Genomic DNA, 14,844 nt, shown 5'->3' with positions numbered 1-14,844 from the left:
CCCCCAACCTCAATGTTGCTTATTATGTCCTCTTTATTAGTTAACAACAAATCCAAAATATTTTCTTCCCTCGTTCACTGTTTTGTATATAGAACGAACTTACATTAGCTGAACTCACACTGTTTTGATTATAGAACGAACTTACATTAGCTGAACTCACACTGTTTTGAATATAGAACGAACTTATATTAGCTGATCTCACACTGTTTTGAATATAGAACGAACTTACATTAGCTGAACCCACACTCCTGGAAGAAGCTAAAATTTTCTAAAGGCTACAATAAAATCAATATGACCGATGAAGATGCGGCACGTCACAATGAACAAACTCACTGTCTTCTCTGTAAATACAGGTTTTAAAGGTAAAGAGTAAAACATCATGACCATGAAAATCAGGAAACAATTACATTGAAGCTTATTGTAATAGATGCAACCTTCAAATGAAAAAATCACAAATTGCAGCGCACTCTCATTGCACATTATGCGGATTACGACATGACGTTAATCCCGCGTGAATTAACGCTACCTGGCTTTGAAAATCAAACTAAGACCAAAACATTCAGTTCAGAAATACCATGAAGTCATCATAAATGACTTGAGATTTATTGACACGTATGTCTTTATGTCTGGTTCACTCGCGGCTTTAGCGAACCAATTCATCAGCACTGGGAACGAGCCCATGTGCACACAACAGATGTTGAAAGATGTGCCAGCACCTGCGTTACCATTATTGATCAAGGGAAAGCAGGTTTTTTGTTATGACTATATGGCCTCGATGGAACGACTTTCTGAGACACGTCTTCCATCCCGCGAAGATTTTTTTCAATTCGCTTCAAGAAGCAGAACTTTCCGAAAGTGATTATAAACATGCTCAGAATGTTTGGAAAGTAGCTGGATGTCAGAGCCTGATGGACTATTTGTTGCTTTATGTAAAAGTGGATGTTGGCCTTCTATGTGATGTCTTCCTAGAGTGGAGAGGTATTTTGAAAACCCAGTGGAGGTTGGATACTGTAAATTATGTTAGCCTGCCAGGATTTGCCTATGACTCTTTTTGTTAAAAACACAGCAGGAATTAGAGATGCTTAGTAGCCCACACACATATATCATTGCATTCAAACAAATGTGCGTGGGGGCTACACAAGTGTTGTGCGTCGTTTTGTACGCACCAATAACATCTACACGAACCCTCATTTAATCCAAAACATGATAGAAACACTTTCCTTTCATATCTTGACTTCAACAGTCTTTATCCCACTGTAATGCAAGAGAAGTTACCATGTGGAGATGAGAAAACTAGATGAGACAGAAATGCACTGGTTTTTGAGCGGGAGGGGGGCTAGGTCAATCAAGCAACCGATGGCGATTTTGGATACCTCATTCTGTGCAATACTGAGGCTGTCTCACGTGAAGTCATTGAGAAAACGGATGACCTCCACTGACCATCAGAAGACACAATATCATCAATAGAGATATATCGTCAGCCGCACACGAATGGTATGAAGAAGAAAACCGTCCAGTACCATGTAAGAACATAAAACAGATTGGAACACATGTTGCTCAGGAGAAAATACTGTTTGCTCTGTCCCTCCTTAAACTGCTATTCAACTAGGCCGGGTTGTTAAAAAGTGCATGCTATTTATATGTTTAAGCAAAAGCACTTTCTTGCGGACTTCATTCAGGATAACATAGAAGCCCGCAAAAGTGCTACTTGCCCTATCAAGAAAACTGCAATCAAGTGTATTTCAAACAGCATTTTTGGTCGATACCTGATGAACGCGGCCAAATATAATGAAGACATAGATATTGTCACCAACCGCGAAAAGTTTTTGAAGCTGGCCCGAAGTCCTTACTTTAAACGCGTTGTACCCTCAATGATGGTCATGTAGTTGTAGTTCGCCATAAGAAATATTCCAGGCTAATCATCCTAACTACATTGGCTACTACGTCCTATAGATGTCCAATCTGCGACTATATGATTTCTTTTACAGTATCATGAATGCTCATTTCGGGGATCGGGCGAAACTAGTGTATTGTGACACTGATTCATTAATTAAAGAAACTGAAACTCCTGATCTTTTAACAGAGTAGTCGCAGGAACCCTTTAAAAGCTATATAGAAACAAGTAACTTTAGCTCCTCACATTCCTTGTACAACACAGACAACAAAGGCAAGCTCGGATTTCTCAAGTCTGAAGTGAGGAAAGAACCATCTCAGAATTTGTAGGTGTAAGAACAAAGTGCTACTCCATCCCCATGGCAGACAGTGACCAGTTGAGTTCAGCTAAGAGCGTTCAAAGCTCATAAAGAAAAAAATTGCTCATCAGCGATACAAAGACGTCCTATTCAGAAGCAAACATTTACCTTTGGCTATCAGGGATTCACAGTGCGTAATGGACGAATGAGTACAGTAAAATATCCCAAGAGAGGGATATCTGTAGTTCAGGACAAAAGACACTGCTTTAGCACCTTGGAGTTACGACCTTACGGTCATCCCGATAATTCTACAGGGGTAGAGGAGGAGGAGGAAGAAGGAAGCTGTAATCATAATTTGACCAAATTCAATAAACATTGAGTTTGTTTGACTTGTTTATATGTCCTTTATCAAAAATGAATGAAAAACAATAATTGTCTTAAAATTTATTCGATTTGTGGAAACATGTAGACAAAACGCGTCTATGTTTCGATCTGGCTCATATAAAAAATAAAAAAAGACTCGCATGAAATGTGCGCGGCGGCGGCAGCAGCGGGCCCTGCGGCGACATCATGCGACGACAGGATGCGACAGGATTGGGTGGGCTCGGGGCGGGGCGGGGCGGGGCGGCAGCACGCTACCAAGTTATTCTAAAAGAGAAATGAGACTCTGGATTTGTCTCTACTATGAACCGGACATGATAGTGTTCTTAGATAGTTATGTTCTCGACTCCAAATTATACTCTATTTATTTTAAATATATTGCTTACCCTGGGCTCAGTATATATAAAAATACATTTCGACTTCAAAGCACGCGAAGCGATGTGTGCAGGGCTTATGTCGTGTACTTTGCCTATTTCACACTTGGGTGTAAGAGAAACTCTTGAAAAATTTGTATGGAGTTTTCCAAGACCGAATATTCGAGGAATGATGAACACGTGATGAGATTCGCTTACAGCAAGTTTATAATGCCCGTATGACATCAAACATTTAACACGTGTTCATAAAAAGTAAGTATTGACTTTATTGATTTTTCATATTGAAGTGTATTACATTCCATGAAGCTATTCTCAGCATAAATAATTTTCTAGTTCCTTTATCGTGGTTTGTATAACACGCTTAAATCAGTGGTCTGGCTCCATACAGGACCTCACTCGTCACCACCACTAGCCCCAGTGCTGCGAGCCCACCCAATCCTGTCGCATCCTGTCGTCGCATGATGTCGCCGCAGGACCCGCTGCTGCCGCCGCCGCGCACATTTCGCGAGTCTTTTTTTTATTTTTTTATATGAGCCAGATCGAAACATAGACGCGTTTTGTCTACATGTTTCCACAAATCGAATAAATTTTAAGACAATTATTGTTTTTTTCATTCATTTTTTGATAAAGGACATATAAACAAGTCAAACAAACTCAATGTTTATTGTAATTTGGTCAAATTATGATTACAGCTTCCTTCTCTTCCTGCTCCGCCTCTACCCCTGTAGAATTATCGGGATGACCGTAAGGTCGTTACTCCAAGTGCTAAAGCAGTGTCTTTTGTCCTGAACTACAGATATCCTCTCTTGGGATATTTTACTGTACTCATTCGTCCATTACGCACTGTGAATCCCTGATAGCCAAAGGTAAATGTTTGCTTCTGGAATAGGACGTCTTTGTATCGCTGATGAGCAATTTTTTTTCTTTATGAGCTTTGGAACGCTCTTAGCTGAACTCAACCGGTCACTGTCTGCCATGGGGATGGAGTAGCACTTTGTTCTTACACCTACAAATTCTGAGATGGTTCTTTCCCTCACTTCAGACTTGAGAAATCCGAGCTTGCCTTTGTTGTCTGTGTTGTACAAGGAATGTGAGAGCTAAAGTTACTGTGTCTATATAGCTTTTAAAGGGTTCCTGCAGTACTCTGTTAATAGATCAGGAGTTTCAGTTTCTGTTATTAAGGAATCAGTGTCACAATACACTAGTTTCGCCCGATCCCCGTAATGAGCCTTCATGATACTGTAAAAGAAATCATATAGTCGCAGCTTGGACAGCTCTAGGACGTAGTAGCCAATGTAGTTTGGATGATTCGCCTGTGAATATTTCTTATGGCGAACTACAACTACATGACCATCATTGAGGGTACAACGCGTTTAAAATAAGGACTTCGGGCCAGCTTCAAAAACTTTTCGCGGTTGGTGACAATATCTATGTCTTCACTATATTTGGCCGCGTTCATCAGGTATCGACCAAAAATGCTGTTTGAAATACACTTGATTGCAGTTTTCTTGATAGGGCAAGTAGCACTTTTGCGGGCTTCTATGTTATCCTGAATGAAGTCCGCAAGAAAGTGCTTTTGCTTAAACATATAAATAGCATGCACTTTTTAACAACCCGGCCTAGTTGAATAGCAGTTTAAGGAGGGACAGAGCAAACAGTATTTTCTCCTGAGCAACATGTGTTCCAATCTGTTTTATGTTATTACGTGGTACTGGACGGTTTCTTCTTCATACCATTCGTGTGCGGCTGACGATATATCTCTATTGATGATATTGTGTCTTCTGATGGTCAGTGGGAGGTCATCCGTTTTCTCAATGACTTCACGTGAGACAGCCTCAGTATTGCACAGAATGAGGTATCCAAATCGCCATCGGTTGCTTGATTGACCTAGCCCCCTCCGCTCAAAACCAGTGCATTTCTGTCTCATCTAGTTTTCTCATATCTCCACATGGTAACTTCTCTTGCATTACAGTGGGATAAAGACTGTTGAAGTCAAGATATGAAAGGAAAGTGTTTCTATCATGTTTTGGATTAAATGAGGTTCGTGTAGATGTTATTGGTGCGTACAAAACGACGCACAACACTTGTGTAGCCCCCACACATTTGTTTGAATGCAATGATATGTGTGTGGGCTACTAGCATCTCTAATTCCTGCTGTGTTTTAACAAAAAGAGTCATAGGCAAATCCTGGCAGGCTAACATAATTTACAGTATCCAACCTCCACTGGGTTTTCAAAATACCTCCACTCTAGGAAGACATCACATAGAAGGCCAACATCCACTTTTACATAAAGCAACAAATAGTCCATCAGGCTCTGACATCCAGCTACTTTCCAAACATTCTGAGCATGTTTATAATCACTTTCGGAAAGTTCTGCTTCTTGAAGCGAATTGAAAAATCTTCGCGGATGGAAGACGTGTCTCAGAAAGTCGTTCCATCGAGTCCATATAGTCATAACAAAAACCTGCTTTCCTTGATCAATAATGGTAACGCAGGTGCTGGCACATCTTTCAACATCTGTTGTGTGCACATGGGCTCGTTCCCAGTGCTGATGAATTGGTTCGCTAAAGCCGCGAGTGAACCAGACATAAAGACATACGTGTCAATAAATCTCAAGTCATTTATGATGACTTCATGGTATTTCTGAACTGAATGTTTTGGTCTTAGTTTGATTTTCAAAGCCAGGTAGCGTTAATTCACGCGGGATTAACGTCATGTCGTAATCCGCATAATGTGCAATGAGAGTGCGCTGCAATTTGTGATTTTTCATTTGAAGGTTGCATCTATTACAATAAGCTTCAATGTAATTGTTTCCTGATTTTTCATGGTCATGATGTTTTACTCCTTTACCTTTTAAAACCCGTATTTACAGAGAAGACAGTGAGTTTGTTCATTGTGACGTGCCGCATCTTCATCGGTCATATTGATTTTGTAGCCTTTAGAAAATTTTAGCTTCTTCCAGGAGTGTGGGTTCAGCTAATGTAAGTTCGTTCTATATTCAAAACAGTGTGAGATCAGCTAATATAAGTTCGTTCTATATTCAAAACAGTGTGAGTTCAGCTAATGTAAGTTCGTTCTATAATCAAAACAGTGTGAGTTCAGCTAATGTAAGTTCGTTCTATATACAAAACAGTGCGAACGAGGGAAGAAAATATTTTGGATTTGTTGTTAACTAATAAAGAGGACATAATAAGCAACATTGAGGTTGGGGGTTCATTAGGTAACAGTGATCATAAGGAAATTAAATTTAATATTAAATGGGAGGATAGAGCCAGCAGAAACAACACTTAATACCTGACTTCAGGAAGGCGGGCTTCGATGGTTTAAGAAAGTAACTGCAAAGGCTTAAGAGAGTAAGATCAGAAGTAGCTGAGAGCTTAAACCATAGGGTTCGTTATGTTGGGAGTATAGAACGTGTAAGAGTTCCTTTTTCCTGGAGTTCACCATTGGAATACGCGTTCATCTGGGAGGCTCTCCAACAATGTTTGAGCGAAACTGTAGGGATTCAGGAGTATTTATACCCTAATCAACAAGAAGATATCCATAAGGACGTGAATATACGGCATATTTATATATATCTACAAACTGGTTTGCCTTCTCTTTCGAATATTTGTCTGCCCAGACAGTGAATTTGAGATAAATCTGACTTATTTAACCCTCTCGCACGATGACGCATTTCATGTCATCAAGGGTAAAAGGTTCTGGCGGACGATGACGCGAAACGCGCCATAAAAGTAAATAAAAATTATTAAAATTAAGTTTTCGATGAAAGTGCGTCAAATTTGCAGTTGTTGGGATAAGTTTCTTAATAGTAACATATGGCAATCTTTCTAAGGAACGTAGATGAGGAGCTCTGAGTGATTTTTATTTGTTAGGATACTCTGACGAGAGAATAACATTCAGTTTTCTCGGTGTAACTCAGGAACTAATAGACGTATGAGGAATTTGAAGATACCATAAGAATCCTCACTAAATTCCGCTTCGGAACATATATTCAGCTAAAAAGTTGGCCCTAAAATTTTGAGCAAGCAGCAGATTTCTCAAGAATCAGACAATGGAAACACACACACACACACACACACACACACACACACACACACACACACACACACACACGCGATCCCTTTTCACGGAAAAAGTAAACTCGATGCGGCAACGTCTAAGGTCATATGACACCGAAGAGCAGGCAGAAAATATAAAGAAATGCAAGTTGAGAAAAGAAATAAGAAGAAATAAGTTAAGAAATGAAATATAAGACATTATTTAATGAGTGATTTTTATTTGTTATGCTACTCTGACGAGAGAGAAAAAAATTAAGTTTTATAGGTGTAACTCAACTAATAGACGTATGAGGAATTTGAAGATACCATAAGAATCCTCACTAAATTCCGCTTCGGAGCATATAATCGGCTAAAACAGATGGCCAACAAAATTTAGAGCTAGCCGCAGATATCTCAAGAATCTGAGGGGTATGGAACACACACACACACACACACACACACACGCACACACACATGATCCCTTTTTCACGGAAAAAGGTAAACTCGATGCAGCAACGTCTAAGGTCATATGACACCGAAGAGCAGGCAGAAAATATAAAGAAATGCAAGTTGAGAAAAGAAATAAGAAGAAATAAGTTAAGAAATGAAATATAAGACATTAATTAATGAGTGATTTTTATTTGTTATGCTACTCTGACGAGAGAAAAAAAATTCAGTTTTCTCGGTGTAACTCGGGAACTAATAGACGTATGAGGAATTTGAAGATACCATAAGAATCCTCACTAAATTCCGCTTCGGAGCATATAATCGGCTAAAAAAGATGGCCCACAAAATTTCGAGCTAGCCGCAGATTTCTCAAGAATCGGAGGGGAATGGAACACACACACACACACACACACACATGATCCCTTTTTCACGGAAAAAGGTAAACTCGATGCGGCAACGTCTAAGGACATATGACACCGAAGAGCAGGCAGAAAATATAAAGAAATGCAAGTTGAGAAAAGAAATAAGAAGAAATAAGTTAAGAAATGAGATATAAGACATTAATTAATGAGTGTTTTTTATTTGTTATGCTACTCTGACGAGAGAAAAAAAAAATCAGTTTTCTCGGTGTAACTCGGGAACTAATAGACGTATGAGGAATTTGAAGATACCATAAGAATCCTCACTAAATTCCGATTAGGAGCATATAATCGGCTAAAAAAGATGGCCCACAAAATTTCGAGCTAGCCGCAGATTTCTCAAGAATCGGAGGGGAATGGAACACACACACACACATGATCCCTTTTTCACGGAAAAAGGTAAACTCGATGCCGCAACGTCTAAGGTCATATGACACCGAAGAGCAGGCAGAAAATATAAAGAAATGCAAGTTGAGAAAAGAAATAAGAAGAAATAAGTTAAGAAATGAGATATAAGACATTAATTAATGAGTGTTTTTTATTTGTTATGCTACTCTGACGAGAGAAAAAAATTCAGTTTTCTCGGTGTAACTCGAACTAATAGACGTATGAGAATTTGAAGATACCATAAGAATCCTCACTAAATTCAGATTCGGAGAATATAATCGGATAAAAAAGATGGCCCACAAAATTTAGAGCTAGCCGCAGATTTCTCAAGAATCGGAGGGGAATGGAACACACACACACACACACACACACACACACACACACACACACACACATGATCCCTTTTTCACGTAAAAAGTTAAATTCGATCATAAAAAAAAAAAAAAAGACTTGGTGCTGCAGTGTTTAGGGTTAGATGGCACCAAATAACCGGAGTAAAAAAAATATATATATAAGTTGAGGAAAGAAATAAGAAGAAACAAGTTGAGAAATGAGAAATAAGAAGATAATGATACAATACATCCAGCAAAACTTAAATAATTTATCGAGTCTTACGTTCAATGGCGATTTTTATTTTATTTTCGGACTTGCATTAGAGAGTAAATTCATATTTCAGCCTGGTCATTAACCTAATGTCCTTAACCTTTTCCGTGATTATAATCTGGTGGTCATTCGAGGGTCAAAGAAAGATCTTATCTTAACCCTTCTAGTATCCTTCTCCTGTCCCCCCCTCCCTCCCTGCTGGGCACCCCTACTCCCGTCTCCTTCTCGCTTCCGTACGCTAGTCCGAGTGGGGGGTGAAAAGGTAAAAGAGATGGGTGTGTGTGGGGGGGGGGGGGGGTTAGGGGTCTAGATACCCCTCTTCCCCTGCAAATTACCCCACCTGTAACCCCCCTGCTGACTGCTGACCCCCAACCCCACTTCCAGTCCCCCCCACTTCCAAATTACCCCCACTTCCGTACATTTGTTACTACTCACACGACTTTCTACTCAAGCTCATCCCTATACTGTCCAAATCCCTTACGCACGAATTAACCAGCATTTTCACTCTTTCATCCCTCACGCTGGTAAACTTCCGAACAATCTTCCTTCATCTGTATTTCCTCCTGCCTACGACTTGAACTCCTTCAAGAGGAGGGTGTCAGGACACCTCTCCTCCCGAATCTGACCTATCTCTCAGACACTCCTCTAACTCTTTTTAGGAGCAGTGAGTAGCGGGCTTCTTTTTTCATTATTGTTGTCTTTTATTTTTATTTTTTGTCCTAGCACAGCTTCCTCTACTGTAAAAAAAAAAATGTATGTAACTATTGCTATATGTATGCTTGTCAGTGTGTCTGTCTGTCTGTCTACCTGTCTGTCTGTCTGTCATTACTTGTGTATCCATCTGTCTATTTATACCCGTGTTCCTTTCTCCCTCTTCCTATCCAAGTACCCATCTCTCTACCTGTGTCCGTTCTCCTTGTACCTGTGTGTCGTGTCTTCTGTTCCACATTTACAAACAGAAATCCTACACAGTACACATTGATCTGCTACTTATTCCCGAACCGAGTTAAAGCTGCCTGAGCTGCGAGAAATAATCAATAGGGAGTGGTGAGGGAAGAAGGGGAGGAGGAGGAGAAGGAGGAGGAGTAAGAGGAGAAAGAGAAAAACGTGGAGGAGAAGAAAGAGGAGGAGGAGAAAGAGGAAGAGAAGAGAGAGGCGGAGAAGAAAGAGGAGGAGGAGAAAGAGGAAGAGAAGAAAGAGGAGGAGAAAAAGAAGAAGGAGAAAGAGATGGAAGAGAAAGAGGTGGAAGAGAAAGAGATGGAAGAGAAAGAGGTGGAAGAGAAAGAGGTGGAAGAGAAAGAGGTGGAAGAGAAAGAGGTGGAAGAGAAAGAGATGGAAGAGAAAGAGGTGGAAGAGAGAGAGAGAGAGAGAGAGAGAGAGAGAGAGAGAGAGAGAGAGAGAGAGAGAGAGAGAGAGAGAGAGAGAGAGAGAGAGAGAGAGAGAGAGAGAGAGAGAGAGAGATTGCACGGCTTTAGTGTTTGCAGGTCTATTCATAAACTGTTTCCTCCCTCTTGAAATATATCGTTTGCTAAGCTCTCTGTGTGCAACGGTTGAAGCTTTTACATTGTTGATTACTATTATTTTTATCATTATTATTATTACTATTATTATTAGTAGTAGTATTAGTATTATTATTAGTAGTAGTAGAAGTAGTAGTAGTAGTAGTAGTAGTAGTAGTAGAATTTTATTACTCAGAAATGTATCTTTTTTCGTTGTTTTTATCTCCATTTCAAGCCCCGACATGCAATGGAGAAAAATTGCAGCTCAGTTACTTTTAAAACTGAATCCGGGTGTGTGGAAAAAGACGAAACATTCCCGGGCTCGCTCCAGCTCGATGTGTGTTAAAAATGAGTGACACACGAGAGAGGGAAAATATATTACCCAATCACAGGTGACTTTAATGGATATTGCTTTCCTATCAAACCCAAACACGTTAAAATAAAAAAGATGAATAAACATAAAAAAATATAATAACAACAACGACAACAGCAAGAATAATAAGAATAAGAATGGTAGTATAATAAGAGTAAAAAATAACATAAACATTCACTATTCCCCACAAAGATATTCCAGTCTCTAAATACACCCGGGAGAGGAGACGATGTTTTCAGTGTAACATAATCCATATTTTGTCTGTAAACCTCGTGGGCTGAGAATGTTTATGTTAATGTTTCTCCCGGCGCGGCGGAGCAAATACTGTGGTGGGCGTGGAGGGCTGATGTGGGGACGGGAACGGGAGTGGAAGGCAGGAGGGAGGATAGGGAGGGAGAGCGTGAGGGAGGACGAGAGGGAGGGCGCAGGGGAGGAGGAGGGAGGGAGTCGAGGGTGGGTGGGGCCGTGGGGAGCCATGCAAAGCTAAAAATACCTCAACCAACGAAAAAAAGATATCCGAGGCAGGAGAAATCAATTCAGCGAGTCTGTGTGTGGGTTCGTGCCGCAACATTCCTGGAAGGTGTTGTGTTCTGGCTTCACGTTGACAGCTCGTGAGGTTGTATTTCCAGGGCTCGTGATTTCAGACCCTTTTGACTCTCACAACACCTCTCTTCCAAGGTCACAGAGGAGTTCATTCAGGTTCTCATGAGGGTTTATCAGGTTCACGGTGCAGAAACCTTATTAGATTATCGCTAGGCTCGTAAAACTACCCTCTGAAATACCCACCACAACCTCTATACGAAGAAAACCTTATCCCCTTTTGACTCTCACAACAACTCTCTTCAAAGGTCACAGAGAAGTTCAGTCGGGTTCTCATGAGGGTTTATCAGGTTCACGGTGCAGAAACCTTGTTAGACTATCGCTAGGCTCGTAAAACTACCCTTTGAAATACCCACCACAACCTCTTAGAAAGCCTTATCAAATGTGGATGTGTAAGCCCCAAAATGTTTGCGAATATCGGCCTTGGTTTATGTGTAGACTAAGATATAACCACCACTACAACCACCATCACTACCACCACCAATGCTACGTATATACCACCACCATCACCACTACCACTACCACCAAAAATAGAAAGCGTTAAAATCAATCCATACTTCCTGCCATGACGTTCTCGAGACCCTGAGTTTAGGCTTCTCCTCGTCGCTTCGTTGGGCCTTGATTTGCGTGCTCGGCCATGTAAGGTTTTAGTGAATGGGAAGTTGAAATGTTGTCGTGTGTGGATGTAGGAAGGGATGGAAAGCAATGAGTCAAGTGCGCAACGGTGCCAGATTGTCCTACTCAGCCGCTTATATTTCCCGACTTCCTACTCAAAAACTGTCTTCTGGGCTCCAGTAACGAAACTCATTTACATCTACCGTTAAAAGAGTTAGGCACTGATGTTTCTCGGCAATAGTTAGGCGTCAGAAACCGGTAAATACTATGCTCTGAGTACGATAATCTGGCAACGGTGCAAGTGTGTGTTCGTGTCGTGATGAATTCGTTTGTGTTTGTTTGTGTGTATGTGTGGGGGGGGCGGGGGGCGTGTGTGTAAGCTCCCGGCACCTCATCAGCGGGTTATACGTTCCCAGGCACTCGCTCAAAGGCGGGGAAGGCGTGTGTGCAGGAAGATCAATCAATTGTTTGCTTTCCGTCCCCGCCGCGCCCCACCGTGTCCCCCCGCTGTGTTAGGGGTGACCTTGACTCTCTGTGGAACTTAAATGACTCAATTCTTTCGGCTTTTTTTTTTCAGGTCAGCAGTTTTGCGATCATTTATTCTTTATTCAACGCTTCGCCTGTATGTTTTGACAAATGACATATATGTTCAGGGTCAATTCCATTTCCCGAAAAGAAGAGTCATAATGTGAATATTATTTTATCAAGAGAAATCGGCGAACGTCTATTTGTCAGTCTATCTATCTATCTGTCAATCTATCTACCTATCTATCTATCTATTAATGTATCATTATTATTATTATTATTATTATTATTATTATTATTATTATTATTATTATTATTATTATTATTATTATTATTATTATTATTATTATTATTATTATTATTATTATTATTATTATTATTATTATTATTATTATTATTATTATTATTATTATTATTATTATTATTATTATTATTATTATTATTATTATTATTATTATTATTATTATTATTATTATTATTATTATTATTATTATTATTATTATTGTTTTTATTATTACTGATATTATTATTATTATTATTATTATTATTATTATTATTATTATTATTATTATTATTATTATTATCATTATCATTATCATTATCATTATCATTATCATTGTCATTGTCATTGTCATTGTCATTGTCATTGTCATTATCATTATTATTATTATTATTATTATTATTATTATTATTATTATTATTATTATTATTATTATTATTATTATTATTATTATTATTATTATTATTATTATTATTATTATTATTATTATTATTATTATTATTATTATTATTATTATTATTATTATTATTATTATTATTATTATTATTATTATTATTATTATTATTTTTATTATTATTATCTTTATTATTATTATTGTTTATTGCTTTAACAACTTGTTGATGTTGTCAGTATTTCGCTAATGGGGGACTTTCCAAACTCCATGTACCTGGGGGCAGCACGCTGTCTTCCGGTCCCGCGACATAGTGGAGACTGTAAAGGCAATTTGCATCTCTAATAGTGCTGTGAGGCAATTACTACAATATTGCATTCAAATAATTCAAGCAATTTCGTATGAACATAGCAGAGAAGAAAACATCTCATATTGCTTATTTTATTGAAAACAAAGCATTTGAAATATATTTAACATAAATGTTGGCACAATACGTAAGACACCATCTGTCAGGCTAGGGCAGCCGACGTTACTGCAAGCCGCCTCCCTACAGAACTGCCTTGACTGGGTAATATCTGGTAGCTTGATAACGTTTAGGTGCCTCTTGTAATGTTTCCAATGAAGTGAACATCATCGATTGCTCTCGCCTACATGCCAAAATTTATTATATATTTTCGTAAAGAAAATCAAGCTGACCCTCCAAAAACTCGTGCTTTTGGGTATATTAGAATGTGCCGCTTATCACTGTAAGCTTAATTGTATTCATCTTTACATCAGCTTGATGAAAACAAAAAAAGATGAGAAACATCTGAGTTACCAGGTTTCCCCAACAATATTTTCCTTTACAAGAAATTAAGCAAGGTGAGCCCTATACTTTCTTCTCTGCAAAGTTTTTAAACGCCAAGTTTCACAGAAAAGGATATATTGTCAAAAGCAGCAAAATGTAAGGACGAGCCAGCCGACGAAAATCTTAGTGATGGCGACGCCTTCAAAGGAAAAATTCAGCACATCACGCCGGCAACCAATCTGCTCCAGAAAATTTTCAGAGTGAAGACTGGAAGTTTTCCGGGAGTTTGTGACGTTGGATATTGCAATATACTGCTTATTTTGCCCAGTGTGTGTCATTCACCCACGGTCAGTCGCCCACAGCATACTCATAATAGGAGGAGGAGGAGGAAGAGGTGGACGAAGAGGAAGACGAGAAGAAGAAGGAGGAGGAGGAGGAGGAGGAGGAGGAGAAGGATAAAGAACCGAACTAACTTTTATATTACTGTCTTTACCTTTTGAGGAAATAGTGTGTTGCCTTTGCGTTGGTCGACGGTTTTAAAGTTTTATAATTTGAACGGCATTGCACGCTCTATCAGTATTTAGGCGTAGTTATCATATGTTTCATTCTCGTAAGTCTGTGCATTTAAAACGAGCTAATGATTTTTTTAGGGAGTGAGTTATTCATCGATATTGTGTGGCTCATTCGGTGTTGCGCGGCCATTATCTGTTTGTTCAAAGTTATATGGCTGTTAGCGTATTGTTTCGGTCATTATCGGGGCAGTTTTACAGTCAAATACGGGAAATTTGTAACCCCCTAAATCAAACATACAATAATAATAATAATAAAAAACTTATATAGTGCTGTGTGTTGATAAGGAAGGTAAGCAATTTGAGGAAACCGTTCAGGAAATCGCTTTAGTATTGGATGTCGAGTAAAAAAAGAATGACC

Source organism: Eriocheir sinensis, chromosome 26 (genome assembly GCF_024679095.1).
Source record: "Eriocheir sinensis breed Jianghai 21 chromosome 26, ASM2467909v1, whole genome shotgun sequence".
Taxonomy (NCBI): domain Eukaryota; kingdom Metazoa; phylum Arthropoda; class Malacostraca; order Decapoda; family Varunidae; genus Eriocheir; species Eriocheir sinensis.
This window is presented reverse-complemented; position numbering follows the sequence as displayed.